Raw genomic sequence first — 13148 nt, 5'->3', positions numbered from 1 at the left:
TGAAGCTTCAAATTTGGCTCAGTATTGTGCTGTCAGATACTATCAAAATTTCAATGCTTTGATTTGTTCATTTTTATTTTTTTAACATTTTGTGTCCAGCATAGTTGATGAGGTTTTTTTTTTTTTTTTTTAAACCACACTCTTCTCCCCTTAGGAGATTCAGTACATGAAGGCTTAGGTCAAGAAATGACACCCCTGATGATGTCATGAATTCTTACATAAACCTGAGACTTTGTGTGTGTGTGTGTGTGTGTGTGTGTGTGTGTGTGTGTGACCCTGTGTGGAGGTCAGAGGAGGACACTGGGTGTCTTGTTCTATCACTTTCTGTCTTATTCCTTTGGGACTATCTCTTATTGAACCTGGAACTAGGCTGGTGGCCAGCAAGCCCCAGTGATCTCCTTGTCTCCAATCCCCACAGTGCTGGAGTTATTAACATGCTTGAGTGTGCCTGGCTTTTTTATGTGGATGCTGGGCCTTTGAACTGTTTCTCATGCTTGAATAGCAAGAACTTTCACACACGCTATCTCTCCAGCCCTAACATTTTTATGCGTTACAGAAGTAAAGACAATCCTTTGTGCTCAAGCCAAAATGGATTTGGATTTTCTGTTGCTCATTTGTGAACTACTGTGGTACACAGACAGAAATCAGGTTATGCACCTGAATCTTCAGTTAGCTGTTTATTTACTTAGTTACATGCTGTAGCTGATGCTTCTTTTTGTGTTTGTGTATTTGTATGCATGTTAGTAGGTGTAGAGGTGAACAGTGTGTTTGTGCATGTGCGTGCCCATGTGTATAGAAACTTGAGGTCAATGTCAGTTGTTGTTCCTCAGGAGTTCCACCTTATTTTGTGAGACAGGGTCTCTCACTGAGACCTGGGGCTTGCTGTAAGGCTTGGCTGGCTAGTCAGGAAGCCCCAAGAATTCTCCTGCCTCTACAGCACTGGGATTAGAAGCACATACTACCCAACCTAGCTTTTTATGTGGGTGCTGGGGACCAAACTCACATAACTCACTCAGGTGCTCATGCTTGTGTGGCAAGCACATTACTGACAGTGCCTTCTCTCCAGCTCCAAAACCACCTCCTCCTCCCCCTTGTCCTCCTCGTCCTTGTCCTCCCCTTCCTCTTCCTCCCCCTCTCCCTCCCCCTCCTCCTCCTCCTTCTCTTCTTTCTCCTCCTCTTCTTCAACAGGGTCTCCCTGTAAGTTCCAGATGGCCTAGGGCTCACTATGTAGACCAGATTGACCTTGAACTCACAGCCTGTGTCACCACACTCAGCCTTTCCAATACTTTTTAAAATGGCAACAAAATATTCCATTGTAATATAGGTACCATAACAAAATATTTCATTGTAATATAGGTACCATAACTTATTGCCCTAGGGTGGATACAAAGTTACAATTTAATTTGATGCTGCAGTAAAGTAGCTCTATCTGTTCTCTTGTTGTGATTTCACAAAGTAGGTGTCAGAAGTGAAGTCATTGAACCAAAATACTTACAAAATGAACACTCTGAAAAGCTATGTCAAATTCCTTTCCAAACTGGCTGTAATAAGTTATCTGTTACCAACATTGGCAGTTGTTTTCTTTATGTTTTTCAGTCAGACAGAACTATATTTTAATATGATTCTGATTTTCATGTCTTTAAATTTTATATGATTGAGCATCTATTCATATGCATATTGTCTGGTTTTAGTATAGTGCAAGAAACCTGTTTTGATTCTTTACATGTTTAAAATTTTTATTAATTTTTTTCTTTATGTGTTTATACCAATTTTCATTCTTTTAAAAAATAACATTAATTGAATAGATGTTTTCTCCCACTATACTGAAATGCTAAATTCCAATTGTATTTTTATTAGTTGCTTAGATGTCTGTTAAGTTGTACTGATTCATTGAATAACAACAGTAACGCTGATTTTGTGTTTCTCTGCTAGGCACTATGCTGGCAGGTTATAGGAAGTATTGCTTTAATTCTGATTAAAATAATTCAACATTACAGATCAGGCCAAAATTCTGATATGAAAAAAACCTTGGGTTTGTATAAATAACAAAAAGTTAGAGGCCTAGGATTTGAAGTGAAGAGGGCTTCCCACACGATTACTATTTAGGGTGTGAATTGGAAGACTTTTAAGGTAGAAAAATTTTATTATAGGTTAAGTAAAAGCTTGAGAAAAATCATGACAATTGTAAAAATTCAAATTTGCATAGAAAACAGTGAGCAATCTAAATCTGCTCTGTTAATTTGTCTACAACTAAGGAGTGGTGTGGGGCTGTGGTGTGGGGCTGTGGTGTGGGGCTGTGGTGTGGGGCTGTGGTGTGGGGCTGTAGTGTGGGGCTGTGGAGGACTTTTCTGCTTTTGAAAAGTTTGGGCTTGATAAAGAAATCTACTTAAAATTTGGGCATGGATGCCAGTGCCTGTAACCCTAATGAGGGGTGGAGGAGACAGGTGGATCCTGGGAGTTTGCTGGCCAGCCAGCCTAGCCGAAGCAGCAAGCTTCAGGTTCACTGAGACACCCTGTTTCAAAAGATAATGCAGAGAAGAGAATGATAGAGGAAGACGGCCAGTGCCGTCCTCTGGCCTCCACATGCACATGCACACACTTGCACACTCCCATGTGCATATATCCCACCCCTCATCACACACACCACACACACCAAAACAAAACAAAAATATAGTAAGAATTTTTTGTTTCGAACATGCCACTGAGACTATGGCAGAGTTGCTGACTGTAAGGGGTTGGGAACCAGAAGCTGGTCCATCGTCCATCCAACTGTGTTCATCCTACTTGGCATTCCAGGATTGGAGCAGTCCCACACCTGGCTTTCTGTCCCCTTCTGTCTCATGTACATCACCGCAGTTTTGGGAAATGAGCCCTCATTCTTGTCCTGGGTGAACATACCCTCCATGAGCTCATGCCTGTGTTCCTATACATGCTGACTGACCCTGATGTTCTCCTGTGTACCTCCGCTGTTCCCAAGGCCCTGGCTATCTTTTGCTTCCATGCTGGGGTGATACCCTTCGATGCCTGTGTTACTCAGATGTTTCTCATCCATATTGACTTTGTGACTGAGTCAGGAAGTCTGCTGGTTACAGCATTTGACTGATATGTGGCTACTTATACTCCTCTGAGATACACAGCTGTCTTAACTCTGATGGCAATTGGAAAACCGACCCAGACTGTCTGGGGATGGAGCATCGGGACCATTTCCCCTATCCCATTCCTGTTATACTGCCAGGCCAATATAATCCTACGTTCATACTGTGAGCACATTGGTGTAGCCTGTGCTGACATTTCTGTCGACATCTGGTATGGTCTTTCAGTGCCAATGGCGTCAGTTTTGATAGATGCTGCCCTCACTGGTATTTCTTAAACTTTGAGTCTCCATGCTGTGTTTAAACTTCCTTCCCAGGATGCCCAGCACAAGGCTCTCACTATCTGTGGTTCTCACATTGGAGTTATTCTTTTCTTCTTCATATCATCATTTTTCTCTTTCCTTACTTGCTGCTTGGCAAGCATATCTCCCACCATGTGTACATTCTTTTGGAAAATCTTTATATGTTAGTTCTCCCCACACTTAACACCATCATCTATGGAGCAAAGACAATGCAAATCAGAGAGCATGGCTCACATGGTATTTAATATAAGGAAGTCTTGAAATGGTTTACAGTACCCTCTAAGTTTTCTCCTACCAACAGGAGGAAAGAGAACTTGCCAGTAAGTTCCCAAGTTTAGGCACTGTATGATATTATAACAGAGAGCAAATGGGCTTTGAAATAAAATCTATCGTTTCAAATCTGAATCCCATGGATACTCCTGTCACTGCCTTCCTACTGCTGGGATTACAAGTGCATGCCACCACACCTGGCATTTTTGCTAGGGTTCTAGAGCTCAAACTCAGGTCATTTGTAAAGTGTATGGGCTCCATCTTGTGAATTTCTGTACAGCAAAGAACACTGTCATTTGAGTGAAGAAGTGGACAGAATGAGAAAAAACCTTTACCTGATATGACAGAGGGTTACTATCTAGAATATGTAATGAACTGAAAAAAAAATTAGGACCCCCCCCCAAGAACCCAGTTAAAAATTGGGGCAAGGGGGGCTGGAGAGATGGCTCAGTGGTTAAGAACACTGGTTGTTCTTACAGAAGACCCAGATTTGAATCCCAGCACTGACATGGCAGCTAACAACTGTCTGTAACTCCAGTTCCAGGGGATCCTACAGCCTCTTCTGTCCTCTGCAGGCATTGCATGACGTGGGTGCACTTACTTACATGTAGGTAATACATGCATACACATAAAAAAGTATTAAAAATTAAAAAAAAATGGGGCAAGAAACTAAACATAGAATTCTCAAATGATGAAACACAAATGGTTGAGTGTGGGAGCCTGCAGTGACCCTGCAAAGATGGCGTGGAGAGGAAGTGAGCAGGGCGAGGCTTGACTTGTTTTGAAAACCTCCCGATTGGCTGAAGGACACTTCCCAGTCTCTGGGGATGCATGATCAGCTCGTGATCATTGTTGATGCCTATGGGACTCTGCCCATGTGGCAGGTTGACCTTTAAGCTGATTGGGTGCATTCGGGGGAGGGGCTTTCCGAGGGGATTTCCAAACTGCAGTTTTTGTCTTTATAAGCTCTGTGACACCTGCAATAAACGAGTTCCTGCTTGACTAGACTCCCTGTCACGTCTGATTGTCCTCAGGGTTAGGGCTGGCAGAACGGCGGACAGCGCACTCTCCTTCCCCTGATCCCCCAGTGTGGGTGGCTTCTTCAGAGCAGTCTGCAGGCCAGGTCCGCTTGAGCCCAGAGGGCCCCCACAGTTGAGAAATATTTAAAAAATTTGTTCAACATCTTTAGCCATCAAGGAAATGCAAATTAAAATTAAAATTACTTTTAATTTTCTTATCCAAGTCAGAATGGCTAAGATTCAAAAAAAAAAAAAAAAACACCTGGAAAAAAGCACCCCCCCCCAAAAACCCCCAAAACAATGACAGATGCTGGCAAAGATGTGGAGAAAGGGGAACCCTTATTCACTGTGAGAATGCAAACTGGTACAGCCACTATGGAAATCAGTCTAAAGGCTCTTCAGAAAGCTAAAAATAGATCTACCACATTGCGGTCACCGCCAGTGGCGGCTGCTCCTCTGTTCTCATGGGTGCTGCTCCTTCGGTGCGGCTGTTCTTCTGCCTGCCCTGGGCTGAGGCTGCTCTTCTGCTTGCCCAGTGCTGAGGCAGCTCTTCTGCTTGCCCTGTGCTGCCTCCTCTTGTCACTGCTTCTGCCTGGTCCCGGACCCCAGGGCTGGTGAGGAAACTGTGTCAGCAGCGCCACATTCAGACACAGGAGACCAGGTTCAGTGACACAGGTCTGATTTATTGCAGGAAGGCACAAGCTTATATAGGGGTAGTGGTCCAATCACAGCACTGCAAGTAGGATACCTTATTAGCATAACAGACTTAGCATCCTATTAGCATAACAGACAATGTCCTATCACAGAATAGCGGGTAGGATGCCTCATTAGCATACTGGGTTTCAGATTACAGAGCCTGGATTCCTGGAAACCATGTGACCCTGACTGTTGCAATATCTAAGTGTTGCAATTTGGAATTCCCAGGGTGGTGATTAGGTAGTGGCGAGCTCTAGGCATCAGTCTCATGATCTGCAAATGGGAGCAAATGTCACAAGGCATTCCCTGTGGCTCCAGCAGTCGGGCTGTTGCCTTGGGCCTGCTATATGGCTGTCGATAAGACTTTCACCCTAGGCTCAAGCCTGTCTCCCACACCACATGATCCAGCTCTACCACTCTTAAGCAAATATACAAAGGATTCTGTATTCTACTAAAGAGGTACCTGTTCATACTTTTTTCTGCTCCATTCACAATAGGAGGAAGTGGAACCAACTTAAATGTCCATCAACTGATGACTGGATAATGAAAATATGATACATTTATACAATAGAATATTATTTAGATATTAAGAAAAATGGAATCAATCATCTTGAGTGAGGTAGTCAGACACAGAAGGACAAATGTCATATACTCTCTCTTATAAGTAAATGTGAGTTTTGAATCTTTTGTTTCACTTGGAAAATCTATAGAGGTCAGGAAACTGATAATGGGCCATGGGGAGGAATTGATGGGAGAGGAGATAGAATGAAAGGCTATAAAGAGGAAAGAGGAATAATGGAATAGGAAGGGTTAAATGGGGCAGAGAATGGGAGGGCAGAGCAGAGGAGGGAGTGTGGGGAGAGATAACTAACACTAAAGGCCTTTAGAAAAAGTCATATGGAACTCGGCTACTTTAGAAACATCATGAAATATATACATATACAATGTGAAAAGAGTTTAAATGAAGTTACACTGTGATGGATGTTTAATGGCTGTTAGATACAACAGGCTAGCAAGTAAAAAGCTCATAGGAATGGACTCCATCTTTTGGAGTTGTTGATCAGAAGATTCCTATAGACCCTCAAAAATACTAGTGTCTGCCATTGCACTTGGTTTCCTACCAGAATGGGATGGAAAGGCCCTATTGCTGAAGACACTTCATATATGATTCATACAATGAACATGGAAAAGTCAAGCTGGTACTGATCTCACAATTTTATCTCTACTGGCTAGCTGTCATACTACTAGAAGGTACTGTGCATGTTACTGGCAGAGAAAGGCAATCACCAGCCTTCCCCAGACATGAATTCTGCAAGCTACACTAATGACTGACCTGGCAAGATGCCCACTGGTGCAATAGTGGCGTGAATGTTGTAAGAGAAACCAACCACCTTCTAATTGTGGCATTTTTGAACAAAGTGTGATTTAGTAGATTCTCCTCCCTCATCTCCCCACTTCCCTCATCCTCAAATTCCCCTGGCAGTCTCCCCCTAGTCTCTAGTCTCTTCTTCTTTCAGGCCATATGTATCCTTTTGCTTACCCCTGTCTTTTGTCAGCACCTATTTTTACCCTCCTCTGGTCTCCTTTCTAGTTTTTTAGGTCTTACTCATATTTATGCCCGTATGTATACTCACATTATTACAGACTGAGATTCGCATATGTGAGAATATGTGGTTTTGTCTTTCTGAGTTTGGGTCACCTCTCTTAGTATATTTCTGCAAATTTCACAATTTCATTTTTCTTTATAGATGAATAAAGTTTTTTTGTGCACATATACCACATCCAGAGTTGACAACACAAATGGATGTGGGTGTGGTATAGAAATTACTAATATTTTTGGGGGTAAAGTGATTCTTGACTTTTTAAAAAATTTTTCATTCTTTTGATTTTTTGATTGTTTTATTTTTTAGAAGAAGAATTTCATTGCAGCTTTAACATATTCAATAACAATTTCCAGAGCAAAGATACATCTCTTTCAAAAGTGGCTATAAAAGTTTTAGGTTCACAGGTACTCTTATTTTTTACTGGTAAGAAAGCAGGTTCACGACCCCAACTCAACTTCATGAGACACTGAGAGATGTGGGAGCCCTCATGGGTTTGCATTAAATGCTAATTGTCTCTTTGTAGTTTTGACCACTTCATATTTCTCTGCTTTCTTTTCCTCATGTGTAGATGACACTTATGTCCACTCCACAAAACGGGACCACAGAACCCAGCCAGACTCTCTATCCAGTGCTAACTCTAACCTTTTCAGGTCCCATACAAGAAACTTTTTGTCAGATTTTATCTTTTGGAGTGGGTGGATACGAGAAATTAAGACAGGTCTTTCTCATCCCAGGAACTCATGTTGTATAAGCTGGCCCCAAACTTGAGATCCTCCTACCTCAGCCTCCTGAGGACTGGGATTGTGGGTGTGTGCTCCTACAAAAGGCTTTTGTTTTAGAATTTGTTGGGGCTTTTCTTAGTCTAGAAACTTAAGATTGCAAAGAAAATTTATGTGCTTGCTCCTTACCCTCATATAAAACATATAAAGGTGTAACAAATACCTAACAACCTTTTGGGTAAAATATGAAACATAACAGTCATTAATTTATAAGATTTAAAAAATTTTACTTGGAGACCAGCTTACCCACATGGCTCAGTGGGTTAAGGTACCTACTGCCAAACCTGACAACTTGAGTTCAATCCTTGGGCCTCACATGGTGGAAGATGAGAACTGATTCTGCCAAGTTTTCCTCTGACCTCCACTTGCATGTCATGACATATACTCCTCCAAATCAATAAAGAAAAATGTAATTAAAAAAATCTACTCGTTGCACATATAAACTTGAGGCAATGGTGGGGTTGAGCACAAGAGCCATGACAACTCAATCAGACAAGGGTCCAGCGTGGTGTGAAGGAAACTTGTCGGTGGGCAGACCCTAGCCTGGAAACTGTTGGAGACTGATTACTACTGGGAACTGTTAGAGACTGATTACTACTGATTATAATCTCTAGTTAGGTTGACTAGACTCTAGTGAATGAACTTGTACCAAAGGACATCTGGGTACAAATGATTGACTGGACAGGATTTAACATGTATGGCAGATCTGCATGAGGTCTGGTGGGGGTAGGTGTGGGGGCATGAATGAGGGAGGGGGTCTAAATTTGATTAAGGACTGTTTAGAAAATGTACAAAAGCTCAATAAAAAACCCACTGGGAAGATGAAAGTGCCATAGTTTGAATGTCCCCTCCAAAACTTATGTTGAAATTTAATTACTGTTGTAATGATATTAGGAGAGAAAACCTCAGGTCCAGGTCCATGAGATAGCTAGGAAGATGCAGGTGCTTGTTGTCAAGTCTGAGAATCTGCGTTTGATATCCAAGACTGACATTGTGGAAGGAGAAAAGTAACTTCCACAAATTGTCCTTTGACTTTCACATGTGTGCTGAGTATGCACCTCTCCTCAAAAGACAGACAGATAGATAAACAAATAAATAAATATATAAAAAAGATGAGCCCTTAAAAGGTAAATGCATCATTTGGATAGCATCCTCATGAAATAATTAAAGTCCCTGTTACAGGAGAGGGTTTGTTATAAAAGAGGGGTGCTTAGGCCCTTTCTGTCTCCTTTCCATATAATGCCTTCCATCGTGTTTTGACAGTAAGAAGGTGCTCAGATGGGGCCTGTCAATCTTAGACTTTCAGCCTCCAGAACTGTGAGCTAAATAGACTTCTATTTCTTAGCATTGACCAAGTCTGTGGTATTATGTTATAAAGCAGAAAATGGACTTTTAAAACCACATCTAAAGTGAGGCTCAGAATGTCTTTACTGGAGATATCTCTGCCTTCTCAGTCTTCTTCCTGGGCTGAAGGTTGGACTAAGTTATATGAACTCTTGTTTTTTCTTTTGAATGTCTTCTAGATAGCCCATGTTGGCCTTGAATTCACCAAGTTGACCAGGCTAGCTTCAAATTTGCAATCCCGAATGTTTGGATCACAGCTGTGCACCCCTATTCCTGATTTTATGTTAATTCATACAGTTCAAATGTTTTCTTAGTTGAGCTGTTAGTTTCTTTTGCAACATATGATTATTAGAGTCCTAGTGGACATCTCATGTACTTGATTCTGCTATGAGCCAATCAGCATATCTCAAAATCTTTGAAGGACATAATTCTTAAGTTTTGTTTATCCCTCTCCTTTATCACCTCTGTGGACATTTCTCTAACTTAATGGAAGGTAATTTAGAACTATAATGCTTTATTGGGATAGTGCCCACCTTTAATCTGACATTTGCTGAGGTGTTTATTAGGTACCACACTCACAACATATCCTTTTCCTTAGGCATTTTAATTAATTGAGAAATTTTTTTCTACCATTTTTTATTTACTTAATAACAACGTGATTAGAAGAAACATTTCATTACAGCTTTAACATATTCAATAACAATTTCCAGAACAAAGATACATCTCTTTCAAAAGTGGCTGTAAATTTTTAGGTTCACAGTTGAATTAATACAGCTATACAATATTGAACTCAGTATAAACCCTGTAAGACATAAAATTGAATGAGTTTTTAACCTTTAAAAAGATCTCCATTTCATTTTAAAATATACTTTTTCCTACAGAAAGACTCATTTTCAGTGCTACAAATGCTTAGGTGTTTGTACACGTGGCTCTAATTTCTATGTATCTGATTATTACTAGTTACAGTGGGTTACACTCGGATCCTTGGCAACTGAGTATGGATATAAAGTCATCAGGCAGATTTCAATGGTAATGTTTATCACCTCTGCTAATTAACATGAAGTAAATTTTTAAAAATTTTATCATTTTTATTTTATTTGTATGAGTGTATTGCCTGCATGTATGTGACTGTGCCCATGTTGTGCAATGCCGCAGAGGTCAGAAGAGGGCTTCGGATTCCCCTGGAACTGGAGTTAAGGATGGCTCGTAGCCACCATGTGGGTGCTGAGAATTGAACCCAGATCCTCTGCAAGAGCAGTCAGTGCTCTTAACTACTGAGTCATCTCTCCAGCCCACACGAAGGAAATTTTTATGCTTCTTCCTCAAACATAACTCATTTTTAAAAAATTTTGTTTTTTTTGTGTGTATATCATACAGAACATCCTAAACAATCTTATCCATCTATATACTGACTTCCCAAATAGCACCCTCCCATAGCCCCCCCTGCCCACTGGAGCTCATATACTCTGTCATCCCTGTTACTGTCCACTGTGTTGTCAGTGCCCCCAGCCATTCCCCAGTTCTTGTCCATTCCTGAATCTAGTCAGCCTATCTAGAGAACCTTGTTTTAGGAAGATCAGCTGTTCTCATCTAGCAGCAATCAGTTGTCAATATTCCTTTAGAAAAGATTGGGGTCTGCTGTTCATTTTCCCAGTTCTATGCTGGGTTACTGTCTTGGAGTCTCTTGTGCCATGCTGGCCAGCAACTGAAAGGAAGGTATCGCCTGTCTGGCATTGTTTTTGTTATTTAGCCTTTAGCTGTACACATGGACTCTTAAGAATTATATTGACCCCTTTAATCTTTGGCTATACTTTCCTTTTGGGTGTGTTTAAGACATGACATTTGGCCCAGATAAACCAATTTACTTTTACTCTTAAGGTCGTTTGAGGATCTGTTCCTTGGGGAACATGGGCTTGGGAGGAGCCCCTGGCTCCTTTCTTTTACCAGTTCCATCTATGTGAAGACAAGTCAAAGGTCCTTCTCGATCATGGCTGGCTTTGCTTGGAAGCATGGAGGAAATGTTTCCTCTGTGTTGACCTTCCACTTTGTAGACTGGACACTGGTTCAAGTCCATCTGGTGGGGTCTTCTCTGCCTCCTTGATCAAGAGGACAGGTGACTAACCTCAGTTACAGGACATTTTGAGAGATGCTCATAGTCTCCTGCAACTTAGTCAACCTAAGGAGGGCAAGGAGCAAAAACTGTCCTTTATGTCCCTCTGACCAAATAGTATAGGCCTCAAAGTATGGCTGTTAAACACCTAAGAAGGTTAGTTCCATCAGTTTGGTACTTTTAACTAGCATGTGTCATGTAGATAGACCTTGGGCAAAGACCAAACGTTCTCAGATAAATCTTGCCTAGACATATTATGGTTGTATATATAATTTGTCAGTAGGTTGTTGGACTAATGTGGTTCCCTCTGATTTTTTCAAACTAGGTAGGCATTATTTGTCTCTTGCATTGTCTAACCCTTCCACCATGGTTTCCCCATTTAAGGTGCCCTATTTTTCCCATTTCTCCCTTAATAATACCCTTCTTCTGTGGTCCAACCTCTCGAGCTCCTTTTTTCCCTTTATCCTTTAGGTTCCTTGTAAAACCTTCCCTACCACCTCCCCTTGAAATATCCCCATTTTTATCCCTATCTTCTTTATTAAGGCCTGTTTCCTACTGTTACTCTTTCAGATTCTTTTCCTTTACCTCCCTGGTTCCTTTTCATTATCCTGGTTCCTGTCATTATGTCTGGATACATACTCATTTATCAGGATTTGGTGCTAGCAGCCGCATGTGAGGGAGAAAATACGTAATTTTTTTTCTGAGTCTGTGGTATGTCACTTAGTAAAACAGTTTCCAGTTCCACCCATTAACCTGCAAATTTCATGATTTCATCTTTCTTTACTGCTGAGTAAAACTCCATCTTATAAATGAACCACATTCTCATTATCCACTCATTAATTGAGAGACACTTAGGTTGCTTCCATTTCTTAGCTATTGTGAAAAAAAGCAGCAGCAAACATGAATGTACAAGTGTCTCTGCAATAGGATGAGTTCTTTGGGTATATGCCAAGGAGTGGTATAACTGGGTCAAATGGTAGGTTCATTCGCAGTTTTTTAAAGAGTTCTCCACACTGCTTTCCATAGGGGTTGACCAAGTTTGCAGTCCCACCAGCAGTGGATGAGTGTTCCCCTTTCCCCACATCCTCTCCAACATTTGACATCATTTGTTCTTTTGATCTTAGCCAGTCTGACTGGGATAAGATGAAATCTTAAGGTGGTTTTAATTTGCATTTCCCTAATTACTAGTGATGTTGAAAACCTTTTTAAGATGCTTCTTAGCCATGTTTATTTCTTCTTTTGAGAGTGTAGGAAACCAGGATGCCAGGCCCTAGGGTGAGGTGAGCCTAAAACTTATAGGTCCAAGCTGCATTCTCTGCTAAAAGGGAGGGGCACTGAAAACAGTGGCTCTGATAATCCCTGCCTTGCAGAACACTGTTGGGCTGGCAGGAGGAAGCGGCCTGGTCATAAAAGTGTAGGCTCCCTGCTCTGTGGGAAAGCGTCTTGGTCAACAACCCTTAGCTCATCTCCTTGTCCTAAACAAATAACTCAGCTATCCCTGGCTAAGAGATTAGGCCAGGTTAAAGGTTTACTCCTGAGCTAAAAGCTGAAAGATTACCATGCTTTTAGCTCTAAGAAAGAAAACACTGTGGCCAATAAATTACTGGATGGGCATTGATAACCTTGAGTAAAAGTTTAAGAATCTTGGCACCAACTAATAGACCAAATGTCCTGTTTCTTTGTACCCTAAATCTTTGTATGTGACTGTCATATCCCACATGACTGCTAGTTCCTTGGGATGTATAAAAACCATATGAATTCTAAAATAAATCGTCCTGTTGGGAAGACACAGGTCCCAGAGTTTGACTCTGTCACCGATCAGACCCTCTGCCCCGAAGCCAGCAGGTCCCCTGCTAAGCAAAGCAAACCTGAGTCCCCACATGAGAGCTCGTTGTTCAGTTCCATAGCACATCTTTTAATTGGGTTACTTCC

The 13148-nt window shown here is 41.4% G+C and overlaps 1 pseudogene; it reads left to right on the top strand.

Moving 5' to 3' along the window:
* Positions 1-2399: 2399 nt before the first annotated feature.
* On the top strand, positions 2400-4820 carry LOC108491047 (annotated as a pseudogene).
* Positions 4821-13148: the final 8328 nt, after the last annotated feature.

The sequence above is a fragment of the Nannospalax galili genome, unplaced genomic scaffold, assembly GCF_000622305.1.
Source record: "Nannospalax galili isolate Female #2095 unplaced genomic scaffold, S.galili_v1.0 scaffold398, whole genome shotgun sequence".
In the NCBI taxonomy this organism is placed as follows: domain Eukaryota; kingdom Metazoa; phylum Chordata; class Mammalia; order Rodentia; family Spalacidae; genus Nannospalax; species Nannospalax galili.
Note: the sequence above shows the minus strand (reverse complement) of the source record. Positions and strands in the feature narration are given on the sequence as shown.